Here is a 23,766-nt window from a genome sequence, read left to right on the forward strand (position 1 = left end):
ACCCATAGTTAGCCAGCGAAGTTTTATGTCCACACCTGGATTGTCAAGAAAGACAAGCTTGACGTAGTCTGTTCTGGGTGCAAAAGCGGGCAGGCGAGAGTGCGCTGGTTGAGTAGGCGTAGGCAAGAGTAGAGCAGATGGATGGGGTGAATACGTGCCGGGCGGTAACAAACGCGGGAAGTTATTAGCCGCGGGAGCACCATCACTAGGACCAGTACGTGAGGACTTACTGGTCGGTATCACGTCATTCCCACTGGTGTTGGCGTCGTCTACCGTACGCTTGGAGGTGGAAGCAGAGGAGGTGGTTGGAAGATCACAGCTGGCCTGATGAGGTGAAAATGGAGATGGAACGACTGCGGAAGATAACTGCTTCGTTCCTCCATAGACAAATGAGGCCACACTGAGGTTCCCACTAATAGCAAGGTCCTCCTCAAGTACATTAAATGAGGCCGGACCAGAGTACGCCATGGCACAAAGCCCTGACGTAGCAGCAGGAGGCCTGCCGTGTACAATAAAGGACGAAGCAAACCAGTAACTACTGAAAGTGATGGTGTGGCAACGAGAGCACAAGAGCACGTCCGACCATCGCTATGTCTGGACGTGGAGAGAAAGAGAGAGATGCGCAACTGTCACTGTCAAGGTCACTCACTGGCCGTCACACAGCCACAATTCATCTCTCTCTCTCTTTCTCCCCATATCCCGTTCAGCTCTCAACTAAGTAAAAATGTCCCAAATTTGGGACAAAATTTTAAAATTCACAGAAAAAATATACATTAGTTTCCGATTCAGCCGCCAGCCACGTTTTCTTCACTGCCTGCTGTTTATTTTCTGTTGGAGTAAGCGACCTATTTACTTTTACATTTAGGAGAGCAGCGACGACGAGGAAAGAAGAGCTATACTGGTGTTCCTTGGGCGATCTACAAATAATGGGTAAGTAAGCCTTATTTATAGTGGTTACTGTTAAGATATTCAGCTTTTAACGATACACAGGTGAGTTGTACATGTAACTGAAGTCTTGAAATCCGAAAAATCCGTGCATTCTTAAGAATACTTGAGATGTCGAGCTTGTGCCAAATTTGGGACATCAGTATTATTATGGTTCAAAATTTTATTTTGCGGAAGCATTAATGTTTTGTTAAGGTGCTTGGTGATGTGTAAGCGTATAGAGGTACTGAGATCTTCTGCAGATTATCTAGAAGAATCTCCTTTGAAAGTTAATCAGATTATTTTAACGAATTTAAAGGGACTAATATGAGCGTACTGCAATGTACACAACTTATATTAAAATAGAAATTCAGTCATAATGCCGTAGCAGTGTTTTAAAACATTACGCTCCGTAAGCTGAGAAATACCTAAATTAGTTATGAGCACCAGATACACTGAATAGTTTGTGACCGCGTCATTAATGAATGGTCTTTAATTAAATACCACTTGGGATTTAAATGCCATGTTGATATTTAAATATGGAGGGCATTTAAAATTAAAAGCAAATTTGCAAGAAAAAAAATTAATTCTTGTAGCCTTTCTGGTTCAGTATAACTTATTAAAGGTATACCTTAGGATTTGAGTCATTTGAAGGCGTAGATCTGTTTAAAGCATTTTATGAAATCCACCATAGCTTTTAGTTGATAAGAAACTTGGTTATATAAATTGCAGCCTCTTTTCACCATTTCTCATTAACTCTTATCTTCAATGGGGAAGACTAGTAAAAGTTCTTCACTAAGATTGTGCATACAGACCATACTTGCCAGTGCTAAGGAAGCATTTTTGGTGAGATAAATAAATATGCTGTGGGCATGCCTTGATATTGTTATTTATATATGTATGCATTTATTTATTTATTTATTTATTATTATTATTTTAATTACAGAGTGTGAGGAGATCCTATGACTACTGGATGCATTAGATGAGGAGGGTGGTCTGTCGGATGAAGATGACTGGCCTACTGTTTCTGTTCAGCCTAGTGAACTTTTTCCTGGTGCAAAAGTATACACTGAGACAAACAGAAGGTGAATCACAAATAGATGAGGTTGAGTCTTCATCTGATGCTATAAGGGATGAGGGGGCCAGTGATGGCATTTTGGCAGTATCTGTATCAACAAGTCAAATCTCAAGCCAAAGAACACTGCCAAATAGATGTCACTTATTCCACAGAAATTCACACTTCAGAAAAAGATTTCTTATGGATATTGATGATATTGATGGGCAACAGGTTGAACAACCCACCATTGTTTCTCTTGTAGAATATTTTTCAGGTTATATTTCTGAGGAAATATGGAATGCACTTACAGTGGAAACACAGAAAAAAATACATGTTAGAGACAGGAAAGCCTTTAGGTATAACAGCAGATGAGATGAAAGCATTTGCAGGCATAACATTTTTGATGTCTGTTCTTAAATTTCCTAGACAGAATATATAATGGCAGGAGAGAACTAAGATAAAACTGGTTGCTGATTGTAAGTCGAGGGGAAAATATGAGGTAATTTGAAGCAATCTAAAAGTAATTGATGATAATCTTCCTACTTAAAAAAAATATATATATATATCTATCTATCTATCTATCTATCTATCTATCTATCTATATATATCTATATCTATATCTATATATATATATATATATATATATATATATATATATATATATATATATATATATATATATATATATATATATATATAAATAAGGTGTGGAAGATAAGACCTTTTCTTCAGAAAGAAACTGCTATAGCTTGTTTCATTTGCCATGAATGCTATGGAAATGTAACCACTGAGTGAGAATTATTTCTTTTTAGTTATAATTTAATCTGAGGGATATTTCTTAGGTCCTGAGTTGAGTTGCAATTATGCTGTGGATTCTCATAGGGTATAGCCTGAATTTAAATGTACTGTGCTACCTCAAAAAAAAAAAAAAAAAAAATCATAGGCACTTGAAAAATTAAAATGTACTATGCTACCTCTAAAAATTTAGTCATAAATAACAGAAGTGCTGTGTATACTGAGAAGTACTGTTCCTATTAGATGTTTAAGGAAGACTAACTTTTGGTTATTTATTTTCATACAAGCCATGAAATGGTTGCTTCATTTTGTTTTACCTGTAATGTAGTTATTGAGTTTGTATTGAATAGAACAGTGCCTTTTCCAATGGAAAGTATTTCTTTACTGTGATAAAGTGGAGTCATTCTATTAAGGTATAGTATTTTTGTATGGCCAATTATATTTTTCTCTGGATGAATATATTTCAACAAAATGTTGAAACTTTTCTCATGATGAATAATATATCATTATTTTCTCTATTGTGTGCAGAAATGAATTTGCTACAATAAACCATGAACAAGTTTTTTTTATTTTTTTATTTTTCCTTTTGAATACTATTGACATATTTCACAAAATCTGTAATTTTATCACAGTGAAAATACTACTGTCCCAGATCTGGGACAAGTTTTTGGGTACAATAATTCATCAGTGATACACAATACACAGATAATAGTCTACACAGTGATGGGAATGTATCACATAAGTGTTGCAAAAATCTGTGATTTTTTTTTCAAAGCTGAATGTTTTTTTTTCAAAGCTGAATATGTTCGTTATATCAAGCTACACAATTACTTCATGATCTTCATTCATCTCATCCATCATCAGCGAGTACCTGTACTAATTTTTCTTATTAACAGAGAATGAATAGGAATTTTAATGGTAGCATCAATATAATGCAGATTTTTAGCACTTCATGGGTGCCTTTGGAACATAACCCCATGAAAAACTGGAGGTTCACTGTACTGTAACAAGCAATGGAGTGTTTATTTGCAGTTTATAGTGTGGTTATTTTGATTTCAATAATTTTTGTACCTAAATCTTGACCTCTGGAACCAATTAACGACATAGGATGAGGTATATATGTACATATATTCAGCTGAAACATAAAATACTTATATTATTAAAAACTTCTGTTCCAATATGAAATAAACACAAAAATACAGATACTGATCCATATAGTATATCTAAGTATATACATACATATGATATTAAAACTTTTACAAATAGACTGGATATATTTCATTATTATTCTGGTAAACTACACACACACACACACACACACACACACACACACACACACACACACACACACACTACTCACTAGCTCAGTAGGCATCATCCTTGACTGTCACTCAGGAAGTGACAAATGGAGGTTTGGGCCATACTTATGATGCTAAGGATAATCTTTTAATGATTAAATAGTTATTGCCCTCCTTGAGCATAAGGATCTGGTGTGTGGTGCATTAAGTCTCAGCCAAATCCTACATGAGTTCTAAGCCAAATGACTATATAAATATGAACCATTCTCCAGGTGGGTAAAGCCAACAATCACCAGTCCAACACATGACCCTTGAGACAGTAATAAATCACACAGACACACACACACACACACACACACACACACACACACACACACACACACACACACACACACACAAATAGAAAATGTGAAAAAATTCAGTCGTTCTTCTTGTCATGAGGTAATTCTTCAGAAGACTGTTCCTCTGTTTTTTTGCCAGAGAAGGGACATGCAGGTCCACCATTCTTTACAGCTGTTCCATTAGATGCTGGACAACTGGCATCTTTCCCACTTTTCTCTGTCTCATGATGACCTGTTATCTTCTTCCATGGGTTCCAAAACTTTAAAAACACAGGCTGCAGGAAGCGATGCCAGATGAAGAGCAGGACTGGTACCACAATGCAGGGAATACACACCATCTTGCTGCCACTTAAGCAACTTCAACAGCAATGTTGCTTAGGTATGCTGTGGGTTGTCTGCTTTCACACTTCCTAGTATTTCTCTCAAACTGCAAGTTAAAACATCTTACTATAATTTCTAAGTTTAGATAAACTTGTATTTTCTAGAGAAAAATATACATTCATATATGCGTTAAGAATTCTTTACCCTTAATTCTAAATTCCAGGAATCTTACTCAGTTTTCAAGTGTTGACATTAATTCAATTAATTCAATTGTCCAAAATTTTGCAGGTCCATGGCTATCTCTTTCATCATTGGCAAATGAGCTTATTTGCATGAGATATATATAGGATCATCATCAAAATTATGATTTTCATTAAAAATTGTGTAGTTACACCTAAGAAACATGTCAGCTAACAGCTAAATTGTTTGTGCTGGCCCTCAATCAGAGATCAGTAATATTATTCAATAAATTTTAATTGGTAAACTTACACCTTATATATATATATATATATATATATATATATATATATATATATATATATATATATATATATATATATATATATATATATATATATATATATATATATACTCGTATATATATATATATATATATATATATATATATATATATATATATATATATATATATATATATATATATATATATATATATATATATATATATTATATTATATATATACGAGTATATTTTTTTTTTTTGAGTGTAGTATATTTCATTAAATGTGATTGTTAAGTCAACATTTATTATTTTCTTTAAGATATTTTCTTTAGATTTTATAAGAAACTTATTCTCTTTTGAAATGTAGTGGATGACTTTGGTTGTAGCTTTTTTTTTTTTTTTTTCATAGTCATGCTTGCTAGATTGTGATTTCAGGTTCCTTAACACTTCCTCAGTAGCTTCAAAATGACTGGACATGCTAGGGAGGCTGGTATATATGCCATGAGTCAAGGCATTGCTCTGGGCTGTAAGAGGCACTGACTAGCTGTTAAAGTGCGACTTGACTAGCAGGCTTGTTATGTGGCAGCGGTGGGAGGGATTGGTTGGCTCCAGTTGGCTGTTGGGCTCACTCTGTGGTGGTGGTGTTTGGTTCCTTCTCATGCTTAAGTCCTCAGCCTGTACATTGAGCCTGGGGTTGAATTCTTTTATATACAGTGCTTCAAGTATTGCATCTGTACACATACACATTTCAGTGTTTTTTTCCTGGTCTTTTCTTGTAATCTTGGTGCCATGTTGCTGTTATAAGTGTATATTTCATACAGGGACTGCCACGTGTAAGCCTGGTCGCTTCTTGCAGCTTCCCTTATTTCTTATGTTCTTATGTTCTTATGTATTGTTAGGTAGCAGGTGAGCCGTCATGACAGCTTCATCATCGTCATGCCGATGTACTGTATTTGTTACCGTGCGTCTAATGCAGCCATTATACAGACGCCTAAGCCTGTAAGCCTTTGCCTATAGGTGTGGAATGAAAGCAGTAGCATACTAGGCTCCAATATATTTACTAATAATAAAACTCTCTCTCTCTCTCTCTCTCTCTCTCTCTCTCTCTCTCTCTCTCTCTCTCTCTCTCTCTCTCTCTCTCCCCCTCCCCTTCTCTTCTCCCCCTTCCTTGCCTTCTGCTCTTTTTCCTTCTTCCCTCCATCCATCTCTCTCTCTCTCTCTCTCTCTCTCTCTCTCTCTCTCTCTCTCTCTCTCTCTCTCTCTCTCTCTCTCTCTCTCTCTCTCTCTCTCTCTCTCTCTCTCTCTCTCTCTCTCTCTCTCTCTCTCTCTCCCCTCTTTCCCCTTCCCTGCCCTCCTTCCCCTTCCTCTCCCTTGTCCCTCATCTCTGATGGATAAGGGGGAAGGGAAGTTTGAGACAAGATGAGAGAGGAAGGGAGAGGAAAAGAAAAAAAGGTGAGGAAGGGACATAACTGGGGAAGGAGAGTACATGGGGCAGGGAAGTGCAGGGAAGGTGAAGGAGGAGGATGGAGAGAAAGTAGAAAGTATAAATATAAACAGCAAGTGTGAGAAGTGAGTGAAGAATTAGTAGGAGAGAGGAAGTATTGTGAAATAAGTATTCTCTTTCCCTGTCCCCAGCTCCTTTCCATTTTTCCTCCATCTAGTTTCTTCTCATTTATGCTCCTTCCATCCATTTTCATTCTCAATCAGACTTATTCAACTTCGTGAATTTCAGGATTGTTCTCTCTCTCTCTCTCTCTCTCTCTCTCTCTCTCTCTCTCTCTCTCTCTCTCTGTGAGAGAGAGAGAGAGAGAGAGAGAGAGAGAGAGAGAGAGAGAAAGAGAGAGAGAGAGAGAGAGAGAGAGAGAGAGAGAGAGAGAGAGAGAGAGAGAGAGAGAGAGAGAGAGAGAGAGAGAGAGAGAGAGAGAGAGAGAGAGAGAGAGAGAGAGAGAGAGAGAGAGTTTTAGATGTGATGGTATTCCTGCACAGCCATGGTGCTGCATCACGCCAGATGTTAGGACAAAATACACAATCTTTAAGGGATTTTGGTGAAATTTTTGCTGTTGCCTTAGACATATCATAAACTTTTGATAAAAGTTTGGCACAAAGCTTTAATTTCCAAACTGCCCTCATACAGCTTCTATCCTTCTCTCTGTCACTTCATCTTAAGTTTCCACTCTGACTGCTGCTGTGGTAGACGGCCACTGTTCTCCTAAGTCTATTAACAATGGTAATCCTTAGGGTTTTGTCCTGTCACCCACTCTCTAAATATTATTCATCAATGATCTTTTAAACCGAACTTCTTGTCCTATCCACTTCTACACTGATTTTTTATTTTTTTTTTTATGTAGGAGGAACAGTGGCCAAGGACCAAAAGAAAAAAAAATAAATAAATAAAAATAAAAAGTAAAATAAAAAAAAGAGCCCACTGAGATGCTGGTCCTTGAACAGAGTTCAAACGAGTAGTCAGAAATTGAAGGATAAGTGTCTTGAAACCTTCCTCTTGAAGGAATTCAAGTCATATGAAGGTGGAAATACAGAAGCAGGCAGGGATTTCCAGAATTTACCAGAGAAAGGGATGAATGAGTGAGGATACTGGTTAACTCTTGCCTTAAGAGAGGTGGACAGAATAGGAGCGAGAGAAAGAAGAAAGTCTTGTGCAGCAAGGCTGCTGGAGGAAGGGAGGCATACAGTTTGCAAAATCAGAAGAGCAGTTAGCATGAAAATAGCGGTAGAAGATAACTAGAGATGCAACACTGCGGCAATGAAAAAGAGGCTGAAGAAAGTCAGTTAAAGGAGAGGAGTTGATAAGATAAAAAGCTTTTCATTCCATCCTGTCTAAAAGAGCAGTATGAGTGGAATCCCCCCAAACATGTGAAGCATACTTTGTACATGGACAATTAAGGCCCTTGTACAGAGTTAGCAGCTGGGAGGTGAGAAAAACTGGCAGAGATGTCTCAGAATGCCTATCTTCATAGAAGCTGTTTTAGCTAAAGGTGAAATGTGAAGTTTCCAGTTTAGAGTATAAGAAAAGGGCAAACCGAGGATGTTCAGTGTAGAAGAGGGGGACAGTTGAATGTCATTGAAGAAGAGGGGATAGTTGTTTGCAAGGTTGTGTCAAGTTGATAGATGGAGGAATTGAGTTTTTGAGGCATTGAACAATACCAAGCTTGCTCTGCCCAAATCAGAAATTTTTGAGAGATCAAAAGTCAGGTGTTCTGTGGCTTCCCTGCATGAACTGTTTACTTCCTGAAGGATTGGACGTCTATGAAAAGATGTGGGAAAGTGCAGGGTGATATCATCAGCATATGAGTGGATAGGACAAGAAGTTTGGTTTAGAAGATCATTGATAAATAATAGGAAGAGAGCGGGTGACAGGAAAGAACCCTGAGGAACACCACTGTTAATATATCTGGGAGAAGAACAGTGACCATCTACCACAGCAGCAATAGAACGGTCAGAAAGGAATCTTGAGATGAAGTTACAGAGAGAAGGATAGAAGTCTTAGGAGGGTGGTTTGGAAATTAAAGCTTTGTGCCAGACTCTAAAAAGCTTTTGATATGTCTAAGGCAATAGCAAAATCTCTAAGAGAGGATGACCAAGACTCAGTAAGGAAAGCCAGATCATCAGTAGGGTGGTCTTGATGGAACCCATACTGGTGATCAGGTAGAAGGTTGTGAAGTGATAGATGTTGAAGAATCTTCCTGTTGAGGATAGATTCAAAAACTTTAGATGGGCAGGAAATTAAAGCAATAGGATGGTAGTTTGAGGGATTAGAATGGTCACCCTTTTTAGGAACAGGCTGAATGTAGGCAAACTTCCAGCAAGAAGGAAAGGTAGATGTTAACAGACAGAGTTGAAGGGGTTTGACTAGGCAAGGTGCAAGCACGGAGGTGCAGCTTTGGAGAACAATAGGAGGAACACCATCAGGTCCATAAGCCTTCTGAGGGTTTAGGCCAGAAAGGGCATGGAAAACATCATTGCATTACCATCCTGCTCTTTCCCATGTCTTTTTGTAAACATCCAACCCTTCAGGAAGTAGGCAGCTCATGCAGGGAAGGCACAGAATACCTGACTTCTGATCTCTCTAAAATTTCTGATTGAGGTAGAGCAAATTTAGTAATGTTCAATGCCTCAAAAACTCAATTCCTCCACTTATCAACTTGACATGATCTTCCAAATATCTATCCCCTCTTCTTCAATGACACTCAACTGTCCCCCTCTTCTACACTTAAAATCTTTGGTCTGTCCTTTACTTATAATCTAAACTGGAAACTTCACATCTCATCTCCAGCTAAAGCAACTTCTATGAAGTTATGCTTTCTGAGTCATCTCTGCCAGTTTTCTGATAACACCCCCTTCCACCACAGCTGCTAACTTTGTAAAGAGGCCTTATCTGTCCATGTATGGAGTTTGCTTTAAGTGAATGGGGGAAGGGGACATTCACTCACACTGCTATTTTAGAGAGGGTGGAATCAAAAGCTTTTCATCTAATCAACTCCTCTCCTCTGACTGACTGTCTTCAGCCTCTTTCTCATCACTGCAATGTTGCAGCTCTTGCTATCTTCTACCAATATTTTCACACTAACTGCTCCTCTGATACTGCTAACTGCATGCCTCCCCTCCTCCTGCAGCCTGGCTACACAAGACTCTTCTTTCTCTCATCCCTATTCTGTCCACCTCTCTAATGCAAGAGTTAACCAGGATTCTCAATCATTCATCCCATTCTCTGGTAAATTCTGGAACTTCCTGCCTGCTTCTGTATTTCCCCGTCCCTATGACTTGAACTCTTTCAAGAGGGAGGTTTCAAGACACTTATACTCTGTTTTTTTATTATTCTATCTGACATTTCTATGGGAACTGGCATTGTGGGCCTTTCTTTTTATTAAAATTATTTGTTACTCTTGGTCAATGGCCAACACACACACACACACACACACACACACACATACACACACACACACACACACACACACACACACACACAATACATTTTTTTTCCATAACTTTATGATGAAACATAAAAGAAAAATGTTTCCACAAAACATCTTTGTAAAATAGGGTATCTTGTGCAGAGATGCGTCTAATATGCCAGTAAATACAGTAAGTTGAAGGGAGGGCTTCTCAGTTTCCTCATTTACAGGTGAACTTGTACACGGTCTGTGACTTTTGGGTTGTCCGTCTTTCTATGTGGGAACTTTCTAAGAAGGAGGTGGCTGGTTTTCTTGTTCTTGTAGTATATTTAAAACCTTATCTTCCTTTCTGGATCTTTGGGCTTGACATTTCCTTTCACTGTGTGTGATAATTCTTTCATCTTCTTTGTATCCTGTAGAGAAGAAAGCACAGTAGTATATGATGATGTTAGGCTTTCTTGAGTCTCTAGAGATGCTGGAGTTATGCCACATTGATGATCTTGGTTTGGTGGATGATGTTCTTTTCACTGAAGCCGTTATTTATCAATACTTGTGTTGCCCTTTCTATTTCTTCATGTACTTGCTGCCAAGTACTGCAGTATGTGAGTGCTCTTTGGATGTAAGCACCAATAGTACACTCCTTATATCTGTCAGGACATTTGGTCCTTCCATTAAGGCAGTGCCCAGGGTTAGCTGGTTTGATATATACTGCTGTAGTGAACATCACTTGCTGTTGTTTCACAAGGATGTCAAGGAAGGGCATGGTACTGTTCACACTGTGTTCTATGATGAAATTGAGACCAGAAAGTTCTTCAAGGCAGTGCTTGAGCTGATCAGCACCAATGTTGCTTGTGGTCTTGATGAATATGTCGTCAATATATATATCAGGCTTCTCAGTCTTTTGAAACACTTCTTCCTCCATACAGCCCATAAAGAAGCTGGCCATGGGCACACCCAAGGGAGAACCCATGGATACACCATCAATTTGATTGTATTTGTTTCCTTGAGAGTAGGTAAATGGGGCTTCCATGGTGAAGCATTCGAGAAATCTGTGTAGTGCAGTTTCAGGAATGTCAAGCTAGGGTGCAGAATCGTTATGGTACACTTTGTCAATGATGTAGTCAATGGTGCGACTGGAACATTGGTGAAAGGCGATTCCACGTCAAGTGAGGCAAGGTTACCTTTGGCACTGTTGCTCTTGAGGATGTGGAGAAAATCAGATGCAGAATGCAGGCTGTGGGTGGTGGGAATATAAGGTGCTAGTATGTTACACAACTTTTTAGTGATGTTGTACATTGGTGTAAGGATTTGAGAAATTATTGGGTGCAGCTTGTTTCCTGGCCTGTGTTTTAACATCACCATAATAGTAACCCCATACTATACTTGCCTATGAGCTTGTTAAAACTTGAGGTTGTTGCTGCTAGCATTGCATTTGGTTTTTATTTTGTTGAGTTTGATCTTGAGCACATCTGTGGGGTCCTTGGTGATCTTGGCAAATTTTGTCATGTTGCCCAGAAGGTCGTCCATCTTTTTGAGATACTCCAAGTGTCCATGATGATGTAAGCTGCTGCCTTGTCTGCTCTTCTGATTGCAATATTAGGGTCGGATTTAAGTTTCTTTGCTGCTTCAGTGTGTTTCTTCTTGAGTATACAGTTTCTGTGACTGCCTCTTGTTTTTGATGTTTTTGCCATGACTGCTAGCTTAAATGAAGGGTCAACGATAACTTCGCCTTTTTTTGATAAATTTTTGTCATTGATGAGTACCTCACATTCCACTCATTTCTGTAACTTTTTTGGCTTGGAGAGAATGTGGCAGTGTTTAGTAGCTCTTATTCTGCAGTGAGCATTTTTGTGGTTAAACTGATGCACCCTTTGATAGCTCATGGGTATTTGATTTGGCTGCCATTTAGGGCAATGAGTTTTCTATGGTTTTTAGCTGTGATGCCATCTTTGTATTTGTCTATAGATTCTTTAAACAGTTTGTCTATATTCTTCTTAATATCAGTATAAATGTCGGCTTTATTCCATTTCTCGTCTGCCTCACAATAAGTTGACTGGAGCTCTTTGATTTTGCCCTTTAGTTCAGTGATTTTCTACTTCATGTGGCTCTTTCTTTCTTCATCACTGGGTCTCTGCCTCCTTTTTTTTGTGTTTGACTGCCCCATCACTGGAGATATTGAGCGTATATACAGGCAGGAGATTCTCTCTCACACATATTTCATTAAATGTGATCACTAAGTCAGCATTTATTATTTTCTTTAAAATATTTTCTTCATATCTTATAAGAGACTTATTCTCTTTTTAAATGTAGTGGACGACTTCGCTGTAGCTAGTCGTGTTTGCCAGATCATAATTTCAGGTTCCTTAACCCTTCCTCAGTAACTCTGGAATGACTGGGCACACTGGGAAGGCTGGTATTTACTGCATGCCATGAATCAAAGCATCGTTCAGGGCTGTAAGAGGTGCTGATTGGCTGACACAACATGAATGGTGGGCTTATTGTGTGGTGGTGGTGGGAGGCACTGATTGGTTGGTTCTGGTTGGCTGATGGGCTCACTCTGTTGCAGCAGTGTTTGGTCCCTTCTCATGCTTGGCAGGGCCTGTAAATCCTTGGTCAGTACAGTGAGCCTGGGTTTAAATTCTTTTATATACACTGCTTCAAGTATTGCAAGGTGTCTTGCACCTGTACACATATCTACGGTCTTGCATCTGTACACATATCTACAATTTCAGTGTTTTCTTCCAGATCTTTTCTGTGATCTTCGTGCTGTGCTGCTGTTGTAAGTGTATTCTTGGGGCTCCAGAAGTTAGGATTTACAGGCCCTGCCAAGCATGAGAAGGGACCATGCACTGCCGCACATACATGCTGCCACACAATAAGCCTACCAGTCACACTGTATCTGCTAATCTTCACCTCTTACAACTAAGAGCGAAGCCTTGACTCACGGCATAAACACCAGCCTCTGTGTCCAGACATTCAAAAGTTACTGAGGAAGGGTTAAGGAACCTGAAATCGTGATGTAGCAAACATGACTAGCTATGGCAAAGTCATCCACTACACTTTAAGAGAATAAGCCTCTTATAAGATATAAAAAAATATCTTAAAGAAAATAATAAATGCTGACTTAGTAATCATATATATATATATATATATATATATATATATATATATATATATATATATATATATATATATATATATATATATATATATATATATATATATATATATATATATATATATATATATTCAGCCTGTTCCTAAAAGTGGTGACTGCTCTAATCCCTCAAACTACCATCCTATTGCTTTAATTTCCTGCCTCTCTAAAGTTTTTTAATATATCCTCAACAGGAAGATTCTTAAACATCTATCATTTTATAATCTTATTTATATCTGATTGTCAGTATGGATTCTGTCGAGGCAGCTCTACTGGTGATCTGACTTTCCTTACTGAGTCTTGGTCATCCACTTTCAGGGATTTTGGTGAAACTTTCACTGTTGCCTGAGACACATCAAAAGGTTTTGATAGTCTGGCACAAAGGTCTATTTCTTGAACATTTCAAACAACTGAGGGAGCAGCTGCAAAGATACTTTCCTTCCAGGGACCCATCATATCCTTTGATATGCAACCCATTCGAAGCTTCTCTCCCAATCACATATCTACACACGGTAACTAAAGGAACAAGAGCAGCTACTGGAGTTGTCATGTGATGGAGAACTGCATATACAATTCAAACAAAATCCACTCATGGATTTCTGGGCACAAATCATGGAAGATTATGCTGACTTATCCAAACGAGCACTGAGAGCATTGATGCCCTTTGCCAAAACATACCTCTGTGAGGCTGGCTTTTCTGCACTCACAGCTGTGAAGACAAAGTATCGCCAAAGGATGGATGCTGACAAAGATCTGAGAATCAAACTTTCTTCATTTGTTCCCGACTTTGATGACCTGTATGCTGAAATGCAGGCTCATCCACCTCACTAATTAGTAAGAGGTAAGTGCAGGCATATTATCAGTAACAATTTTTTTAACAAAACTCCTCTTTATAACTGGGATCATTTTTTACTTATAAGATATGAGAATTATATGTTGTAAACAACTGATATAAATATCAATGTGTTAATTGTTAAAATCGGTAAACATGTGGGCTGTATAAATGTAATGATAATGTGATGCATGCAATTACTAGTAAATGGGAGGAAAAAAGGTGGTGGCAGTAAAAGAGGGGGTGGTGGACTCAGTAATATCCTGGAAAATGGTACGTAGCCTGAAAAGTTTGGGAACCACTGCATTAAAACACATTGAAAAACTGCTTTTGATCTGGATAACAGAAAAAAGAGTGTGCTAGTGATAGTGTATCGGAGGCAATGATATGTGAAAAGGCAAAACAGATGCATGCTGATCTTTTGAAAAACAAGGCAGGAATGAGCTAAGAAAGTGAAGTGTTTAAAGCCAGCCATGGCTAGTTTAGTAATTTTAAGAAGAGGACTGGCATTCACAGCATTGTGAGGCATGGAGAGGGAGCCAGTGTTGATAAAGATGTTCGCAATGAATTCATTACAGAGTTTGGGGAATTTGTGGAGGTTGAGGGTTTTGTACCCCAACAAGTTTTTAATTGTGACAAAATATGCCTGTTTTTGGAAGAGAATGACAAATTGGTCCTATATAACACGAGAGGAGAAGGCATTGCCAGGACAGATTAACACTCTTGTTCTGTGGCAATGCAAGTGGGGATTGCTAACTGGTACTGGTACTGGTGTACCACTCTGAAAACCTGCGGGTCTTTAAGAAACATAACGTGGAGAAAACTCAGTTACCTGTGATGTGAGGGTCAAACAGCTCAGCTTGGGTAACCAGAGAATATTACAGCAAATACTTTAATATTGTGTTTGGGCCATGTGTAAAAGTTATTTAAAGGAGAAAAACCTGCCTTAACCAGAAACATAGGCCAAAAGTAATATTGAAATAAAAGCTACAATGGAACCACAGTTCTTGAATTTAATTCATTCCTGAATGTCGTTCGAAACCTGAAATGTTTGGAAACTGAAACTATTTTCCCCATAAGAATCGATGTAAAATGGATTAATCCATTTCCAGACTCATCCACTCTAGGCCAAAAGTGATATTGAAATAAAAACTACAATGGAACCACAGTTCTTGAATTTAATTCATTCCTGAATGTCGTTCGAAACCTGAAATGTTTGGAAACTGAAACTATTTTCCCCATAAGAATCGATGTAAAATGGATTAATCCATTTCCAGACTCTTATCCACTCTGTCTTGGTGGCTTCCACTACTAAGATGGCAGCTCCACAACATTTCCAGCTTAGAAATTATTTATCCAGAAAGGATGTATTGAATGAACTTAGTGATACGGAACTCATCAGAAGATATTGTTTAGACAGTGCAGATATTATCTTTATCACCAATCTTGTGAGGAAAGCCTTACAGAGCAACACTGAGAGGAGCCAACATTAAAGTGATCATAACATCTAAACATCTTGATGCTGGGAAAAGCTTCTGGAAAAATGCAGTTGTGCAGTAGTGATAGCATTGTGGGTTATCAAGAGTACCACAGGTGGTTCAGGATTACTCCTGAGCAACCGAAAACTGTTTGTTTACATCGAAGCTCTTCAACAGGATCACATTTATCTTATTTCAAAGATTGAATTACTGTCTTAACCACTGTGAAATCAAGTAACTTAGTTGTGGAACCAAATTATGGTATGACAACCAAAGCAGTTATGAGTTCAAAATTTTGTTCGCAAACTGATTTGTCCGAAAATGGAGCCATTTGATATGCAAGGTTCCACTGTATTATGTAAGATTTCCCAGATATTGATATGTTTCTAATAATAATGTAATATTGCCATATTCCTGAAAGTTATTGCAGGATGATAAATTGGGTGATTATAAATATGCAATGAAAATTGAAAAACACAAATTTCCTTTTTTGAAAATATTTTCAAATTTATAAATGTAAGTATTGAATTTTGACAATTGTCTTCATTACGATTAAGCTACAAATGACACTCCACCTTTGATGGATTATTTAGGGCTCTGCATTCCCATCAGCCTTGGATCCTGCACACCTTAAATCCACCCCTGAGGCTGAATATATAGTGTAAAGCCACAGAATGCTTGACTTCTGATCTTTCTAAAATTTCTGATTGGGGCAGAGCAAACTTGGTATTGTTCAATGCCTCAAAAACTCAATTCCTCCGTCTATCAACTCAACACAACCTTGCAGACAACTATCCCCCTCTTCTTTAATGACACTCAACTGTCCCCCTCTTCTACACTGAACATCCTTGGTCTGTCCTTTACTTATAATCTGAACTGGAAACTTCACATTTCATCTCTAGCTAAAACAGCTTCTATGAAGTTAGGTGTTCTGAGATATCTCTGCCAGTTTTTCTCAACCCCCCCCAGCTGCTAACTCTGTACAAGGGCCATATCCGTCCATGTATGGAGTATGCTTCACATGTCTGGGGGGGTTCCACTCATACTGCTCTTCTAGACAGGGTGGAATCAAAAGCTTTTCGTCTCATCAACTCTTCTCCTCTAAATGACTGTCTTCACCCTCTCTCTCATCACTGCAATGTTGCATCTCTAGCTGTCTTCTACCACTATTTTCATGCTAACTGCTCTTCTGATTTTGCTAACTGCATGCCTCCCCTCCTCCCATGGACTAGTTGCACAAGACTTTCTACTTTCTCTCACCACTAGTCTGTCCACCTCTCTAACACAAGAGTTAACCGGTATTTTCAATCATTCATCCCTTTTTCTGATAAACTCTGGAACTCCCTGCCTGCTTCTGTACGAGTATTTCCACCTTCCTATGAATTGAATTCCTTCAAGAGGGAGGTTTCAAGACACTTATCCTTCAATTTTTGACTACCACTTTGGACACTTTTACGAGACCAGCATTTCAGTGGGCATTTTTTATTTTTTTTATTGGATTTTTGTTGCCCTTGGCCAGTGTCCCTCCTACATAAAAAAAAATAAATAAATAAATAAAAATAAATTAAAAAAAAACTGGGATAATGTTAACCTCCCAGTCCACCTTTGTTTATTTATTTATTTTATTTTACTATTTTTTTTATGTAAGAGGGCCACTGGCCAAGGGAAACAAGAATTTGAAAAAAAAAAAAAAAAAAAAAAAAAAAAAAAAAAAAAAAAAAAGGCCCACTTAAAAACCAGTTCCCAGACCAATGCAACTGAATGATCAAATAGCAGAGGATAAGTGTCTTGAAACCTCTCTCTTGAAAGAGTTCAAGTCATGTGAAGGAGAAAATATAGAAGCCAGCAGAGAGTTCCAGAGTTTACCAGAGAAAGTGATGAATGATTGAGAATACTGATTAACTCTTGCATTAGAGAGGTGGACAGAATAGCGATGAGAGAAAGAAGAAAGTCTTGTGTAGCAAGGCCATGGGAAGAGGGGAGGCATGCAGTTAGTAATCAGAAGAGCAGTTAGCATGAAAATGCATGAGATACAACACTGCAGTGATGAGAGGGAGGCTGAAGACTATCAGTAAGAGGAGAGGAGATGATAAGACAAAAAGATTTGGATTCCACTTTGTTTAAAAAGAGCTATATGAGTGAAAACCCTCATACATGTGAAACATACTCCATACAAGAATGGATAAGGCCCCTGTACAGAGTTAGCAGTTGTGTGGGGTAAGAAAAACTGGCAGAGACGACTCTGAATGATTAATTTCAGAGAAGCTGTTTTAGCTAGAATAGCTAGAAGTAAGATGTGAAGTTTCCAGTTTAGATTATAAATAGACAACAAATCAAGGATGTTTAGTGTAAAAGAGAGACTGTCGAGTGTCAGTGAAGAAGAGTTATCTGGAAGGTTGAGTTGAGTTAATACATGGAGGAATTGAGTTTTTGAGGCATTGAACAATACCAAGTTTGCTTTGCCCCAATCAGAAATTTTAGAAAGATCAGAAGTCAAGCGTTCTGTGGTTTCCCTGTGTGAAATGTTTACTTCCTGAAGGGTTGGATGTCTATGAAGAGACATTAATCATTGAATGTTTATGCTAACAGAATCCACATGATCTGGTGATGCACACTCACAACTTATCTCTCAGTGCTATCACATTTATTTCTCTACTCCTCTACATAGTTTGAAAAATCTTTTCACTGGTTTCTATTAGAGCTGAAGTTTTATCTGGCAAGTCCCAAAAAGAATCAAGCGAATATTACTTGTCCTGCAGATATATTTTGATAGCTAAAACCATGCTTAGACAAAAGGGCTAGCTGATGTCAGCCATGTTGACTTAAAAAAAAAAAAAAAAAAAAAAAGACTCAAGGTGGAAGATACAAGTTTACAGTGCTGTTGTAAAAGCCCAGTCTATATGTCAACTGTGGGTGACTGCAAGAGCATATCGTGAAAACAAAATCATGATGTGAAAGGATGAGATGCATTTCCAAAGAAAAAAAGTGGCAAATCAGAGAAGACATTGGGAGATATGTAAATAGACAAGCTGCAATTCAGGAAAAAAACATTGGAGACACATTATCAACAGACAATCTTCACCAGTGTCCTGCTAAGGTTTTGTATCAAAATATGGTTGTTTCTTTCATATGTGCCAGAATTTATGAAGTTGTATGTTAATAGTATAACTTAAATTAGTAACTAAATTTATATGGAGAGGAAAAATAGCATTCATCTAAAGCTGATGACATGTCCCAAACCCTGGCTGGTGTGCATAGTATTTAGCTCATTTTGCCACATTTCTCATTCTATAGTTGATGATGGTAGCTAAAAATGTTCCTGATATTTTATTTATTGGTTTGATAACACACAAATGATGTAAAGATCTTTTACCAGCATACCAAGTTTTTTTGTTTTTTTTGTTTTTTATATAAAATCAGGTCATCTGATGAATCTGTTTTTCCAGCCATTGTGAATGCCCCAATTCTTCAAATCCAAAAGTCATCTTACTATATCTGCAGTTTCATACAGTACACAGCTTTTCATCTTATCAACTCCTCTTCTGTAATTGACTGTCTTCAGCTTCCCTCAATGTTGCAATGTTTTGCTATCTTCTTCCGCTATTTTTGAGCTGACTGCTCTTCTGATCTTGCTAACTGCATGCCTCCCCCTCCTCCAGCAGCATTGCCCCACAAGACTTTCTTCTTTCTCTCACCCCTATTCTGTCCATCTCCCTAATGCAAGAGTTAACCAGTATTCTCAATCATTTCATCCCTTTCTCTGTTAAACTCTGCAACTCCCTTCCTGCATTTGTACTTCCTCCTTCCTATGACTTAGACTCTTTCAAAAGGGAGATTTCAAGACACTTATCCTCTGTTATTTAAATGTTCTATATGATGTCACTTTGGAAACTGGCATTTGAATGTTTTTTTCTTTATTAAATTTTTTTATTACCCTTGGCCAGTGACCCTCTTGCATAATAAAAAAAAAAAAAATTGTATGGTGGATGCTATTTACTGAGATAATACCCAGACAGCAAACTATTAATCTGTCATCAATCACTGTCACAGTAAGACATGGTCTTCATTGCTTAGTTTACACAATTTTATGAGTGTCCAAGAAAAATGAGGGTAAAATTTTAGTTTTTCACCACTCTCTCTATTCTGGATGAAAAATGTTTTTTTTTCTGGTAGTTTTCAGCCTGTTCTGAATTAATCTGTTTTTCCTGCAAATCATTATTTTTTTTATTTTTTACCCAACCTCAACCCCTCATCCTCTCAGAAACTAGTAATTTGCAATAAAACTGAAAAGAAGATTAATACAAAACAGATAAAATTCTACCAGAAAAAAATTGTTTCAACCACAAAAAATAAGTAATACAACAATAACACTCACTTGCAATGTTCCCCCAACAAAGACTGGCTGCCACTCACCCATGGCTGCCACCCAGCTGCCATGCACCACCACCTAACCTGACTTAATGAAACTAACTTAGCCTAACCTAACCAAACCTAACTAATCTCACCTAACAGAACTAACCTTACCTAACTGAACTAAACTAAGCAAACCAAACTATCCTATCCAAATAAATTAACTTTACCTAACCTAATTAAACTAATCTAAACTAACCAAACTAACCTAAACCTAACTAGCGAAGCTAAGAAATCCATCACATACGTGGCTGTGTCACGTCCGAGCTTGCTTCCCCCAAAAAAACAAATAAAACTTGTAAAATTGCTGTCACCATAGTAAATAATTTTCTGCAGTAAGTATGTATGAGATTCAAATTACTCAGAATGAGAAGTTCTATCTGATGAGAAGGGTAAGAAAAGCCATGTTGAAACCATTGAAAGACTGCAATAATACCAAAATGATGCCCTTCTTTACTATGGATATAAGTTTGTAACATTTCATTAGATTTAGCTTTAAAAGCTTTTCACTATTACAAGGCTGAGGCCTGAGACTGAAGCCTAACATGTGATGATGTGCACAGTAGCAAGCTGATATAGGGCAATCACCAAGAGTCTGCAGGAATCAAAGGCTGCTAAAGCCATACCTGGTTTGATTAGACATTATGTTAGATTCTGTTCTGAAAAGTCCATCACTGTGATATACAAAGATGATGGAACATCAGTAAAGACCGAAGACATGCCAGACAACTTGAGTACTTTCTGGAATAAAGTCTATAGACAAGGAGAAAATAGAAAAGAAGATGCATGGAACGAAAGCACTACAGGGGCGTATGAACAAACTCAAGAGAGATGGAAAAGGAGACACACAACCTAATAATAGGATAAAAATGGAATCCAATCAACTTAGACACCAACAACACTGAGAGAACATTTAGATATGGCCTACAAGTCTGAAATACAAGAGCCTAAACCAATGGAGAAAGATAAAGCAATAGTGACAAAGGAAGAAGTACAGAAACAACTTGCAAAAACAAAGACAGGTAAAGCAACAGGCCCAGATAAACTGAAACCAGATTTATATAAGGCAATAAACACAAGTGAAATTTGTGTTAACAAACTGAGAGAATGCTTGAACAACATTATTAATGAAAAGAAAGTAATAGAAAGTTGGAAAGAGACTAACACAACCTTAATACCCAAAAAGAACAAACCAAGAGCAGCTGATTTAAGACCATTAGCACTGGCAAAATCATCATATAAACTATTTATGGGTACTATAAGGCAAAAAAATTGAGAGCCATATAAGAGAAGCTGGACTAGGAAGACATCTACAGGCAGGCATCACAGAGGAAAGAAGAGTCATGGATAACTTATACATATCAAAGTACTGTATCTCTGAAACCTTCAAGTATAAGAACACACTGACAGTACCATCACTGGGTTTTAAAAAAGCATTTGACTGAATTGACAGAGGAAACCTGATAAAGACACTTATGAATAACAGAAATGGCTCAAGGCTAATAAATATTACAGCACAGATATATAGTAATGACAAAACACATTTACACTTGAATAATGAAAAACAGGCAACAATTAATATAAGAAATGGAGTACAACAAGGGTATAATGGCTCCACAGTACCTTTTCTGCTAACATATGAAATTATACAGAAACTAGAAGACAAAAAAACAAATTGGATTTAGAAATGACAGGTTCAAAACACCTATACTGTATTATGCTGATGATGGGCTACTACTTTCAAGAACAATAGAAGAAGCAAGATACAGCATCAACCTCATACAAAACATAACTATGCAATGTGGACCCCAAATAAACAAGGAAAAAAGTAATATATTAATATATAACCAGCAAGAGCAACCAAAAACAATTGCAAACATCAGAACATGCAACAAAATAAAATATGTTAGAATAACAATAGAAAGACTGTTTTAAAGAACACAAGAAAGAGAAAATGAACAAAGCTAAACAACTAGCAAACATAGCATATAGCATCACAGAAAGGAGTTGTAACAGGTTGTTAGTAGTTGTAGTAGCTAATAGACTAGCTACTACAATATATTGAGCAGAGATACTTCACTACACAAAAAAGATCTTGACAAACTCCAGTGTATAAATATAGAGAACAAACTGTACAGATGCATATTACAAATGCCAACATATACATACAGCAAGCTGTGTCTTAAGATTTGAGGTAGGAGCAACTTCAACAGTAGCCAGAGATGCAAAAATAAAAATCCTGTTTACTAGACATATATTAAAAGATAACAGAAATGAATTTATTAGAGAAATCTTCCTGGAAGAATATAAAAAAAAAATTGGATAAAGAAGCTAAAAGTAGATATGAAAGACATGAACTTGACACTTAGAGAAATAAAAGATGTAAAGAAGTAAAGTATTATAAGAAAATTTAAAGAATGGGATGCATGCAGATGGGGAAGGGAAACAGAACAAAAATCTACACTAAGTATATACAGAAAATACAAGAGTAATGTACAGGAAGAGAGTTGGATAGACAACACTGAAGAATCAAGATTAGTGATGAGAGGAAGAACCAACACACTATGTTTAAATGGGAGAAATGATTATCAAGGAAAGAATGAGAGATGCCTATATGATGAATGATAAGGAAACACTACATTTTATTTTAGAATGTAAAGGTTATGAAAATTTAAGAAACAAATTTAACTTACAATCGATTTATCAAAATAAAGAAGAAACAATAGCAGAAACATTACTTTTTAGTGATCAAAGAAACAAAGATATACAAGAAAAAAAGAATACATCAAGACTATCTGGAAAACAAGATACAGAAAAACTCAGGAATTACAACACGACTAGAGAAACAAGCCTAGTGGGAGCCGATGCCAGGGCTTATCCCACGCCTACTATTGATGTGGTCAAAACACTGAAGCATACCCGTCAGCGCGACTTAGTGTTATCCAAGGACGAATCCAAGTTAGCAGTTTGCTTGTTGTGCATTGGGCTAAAGAAAATTTAAAATATTGTCAGCAAGTGCAGCTTATCTACCTTAACAAACAGTCACCTCAAGCTTGAAATGAGCCCAGCCTAAGATAAGAATGGAAACCAATCCAGAGGCAGGAGTGGGACTTGTCAGGTCTACCTTACGTAAACATTTGGGGTCGGCACATTTTCATAGCTTCCAAGACTTATTCAAGCATACCTGAGCCTATGCAGCCACTTGTAATACCCTTAACTCTTCTGTAAGTCTTCCGGATAATGAATGAGAGATGAAAACAATATTCACTCCCGCACCTTTCTTCTTCGCTTCCTCCTCTTGCGTCAGACACTGAACTATAGATTGTCACTGATGACTTAACACGAGACAACAATCGCGACTGAACGGGCGCCATATTACCACTCCTTATGTTTTTTTTTTTTTTTCTTTATATACGAGTATATATATATATATATATATATATATATATATATATATATATATATATATATATATATATATATATATATATATATATATATATATATATATATATATATATATATATATATATATATATATATATTTTTTTTATTTATTTATTTATATATTAATTCATTATTATTTATTCGGTTATTCGGATTACGCCTTTCTACAAGTATGACACGATTGATATGAAGGTATAGCTGTGTTAGTACACTTTTCACTGAATATATCTGCTGACGCATATGAAGTTTGAAAATACAACGTTTTTATTTGCTTCCCGTTTTTCTCACCCTTCGACTACTGTATGCCATGTCTTCTACTGAGACGTACTGTAC

General features: G+C 37.2%; 1 long non-coding RNA gene across 1 annotated transcript; it reads right to left on the reverse strand.

The window, feature by feature from the left end:
- Positions 1-1,825: 1,825 nt before the first annotated feature.
- On the reverse strand, positions 1,826-23,371 carry LOC135108111 (uncharacterized). Its single transcript, XR_010272147.1, has 2 exons — positions 23,171-23,371; positions 1,826-4,842 (listed from the first exon to the last, which is right to left on the reverse strand). It is a non-coding gene; the product is annotated as an uncharacterized LOC135108111 (long non-coding RNA).
- Between the last annotated feature and the right edge of the window lie 395 nt (positions 23,372-23,766).

Source organism: Scylla paramamosain, chromosome 16 (genome assembly GCF_035594125.1).
Source record: "Scylla paramamosain isolate STU-SP2022 chromosome 16, ASM3559412v1, whole genome shotgun sequence".
In the NCBI taxonomy this organism is placed as follows: domain Eukaryota; kingdom Metazoa; phylum Arthropoda; class Malacostraca; order Decapoda; family Portunidae; genus Scylla; species Scylla paramamosain.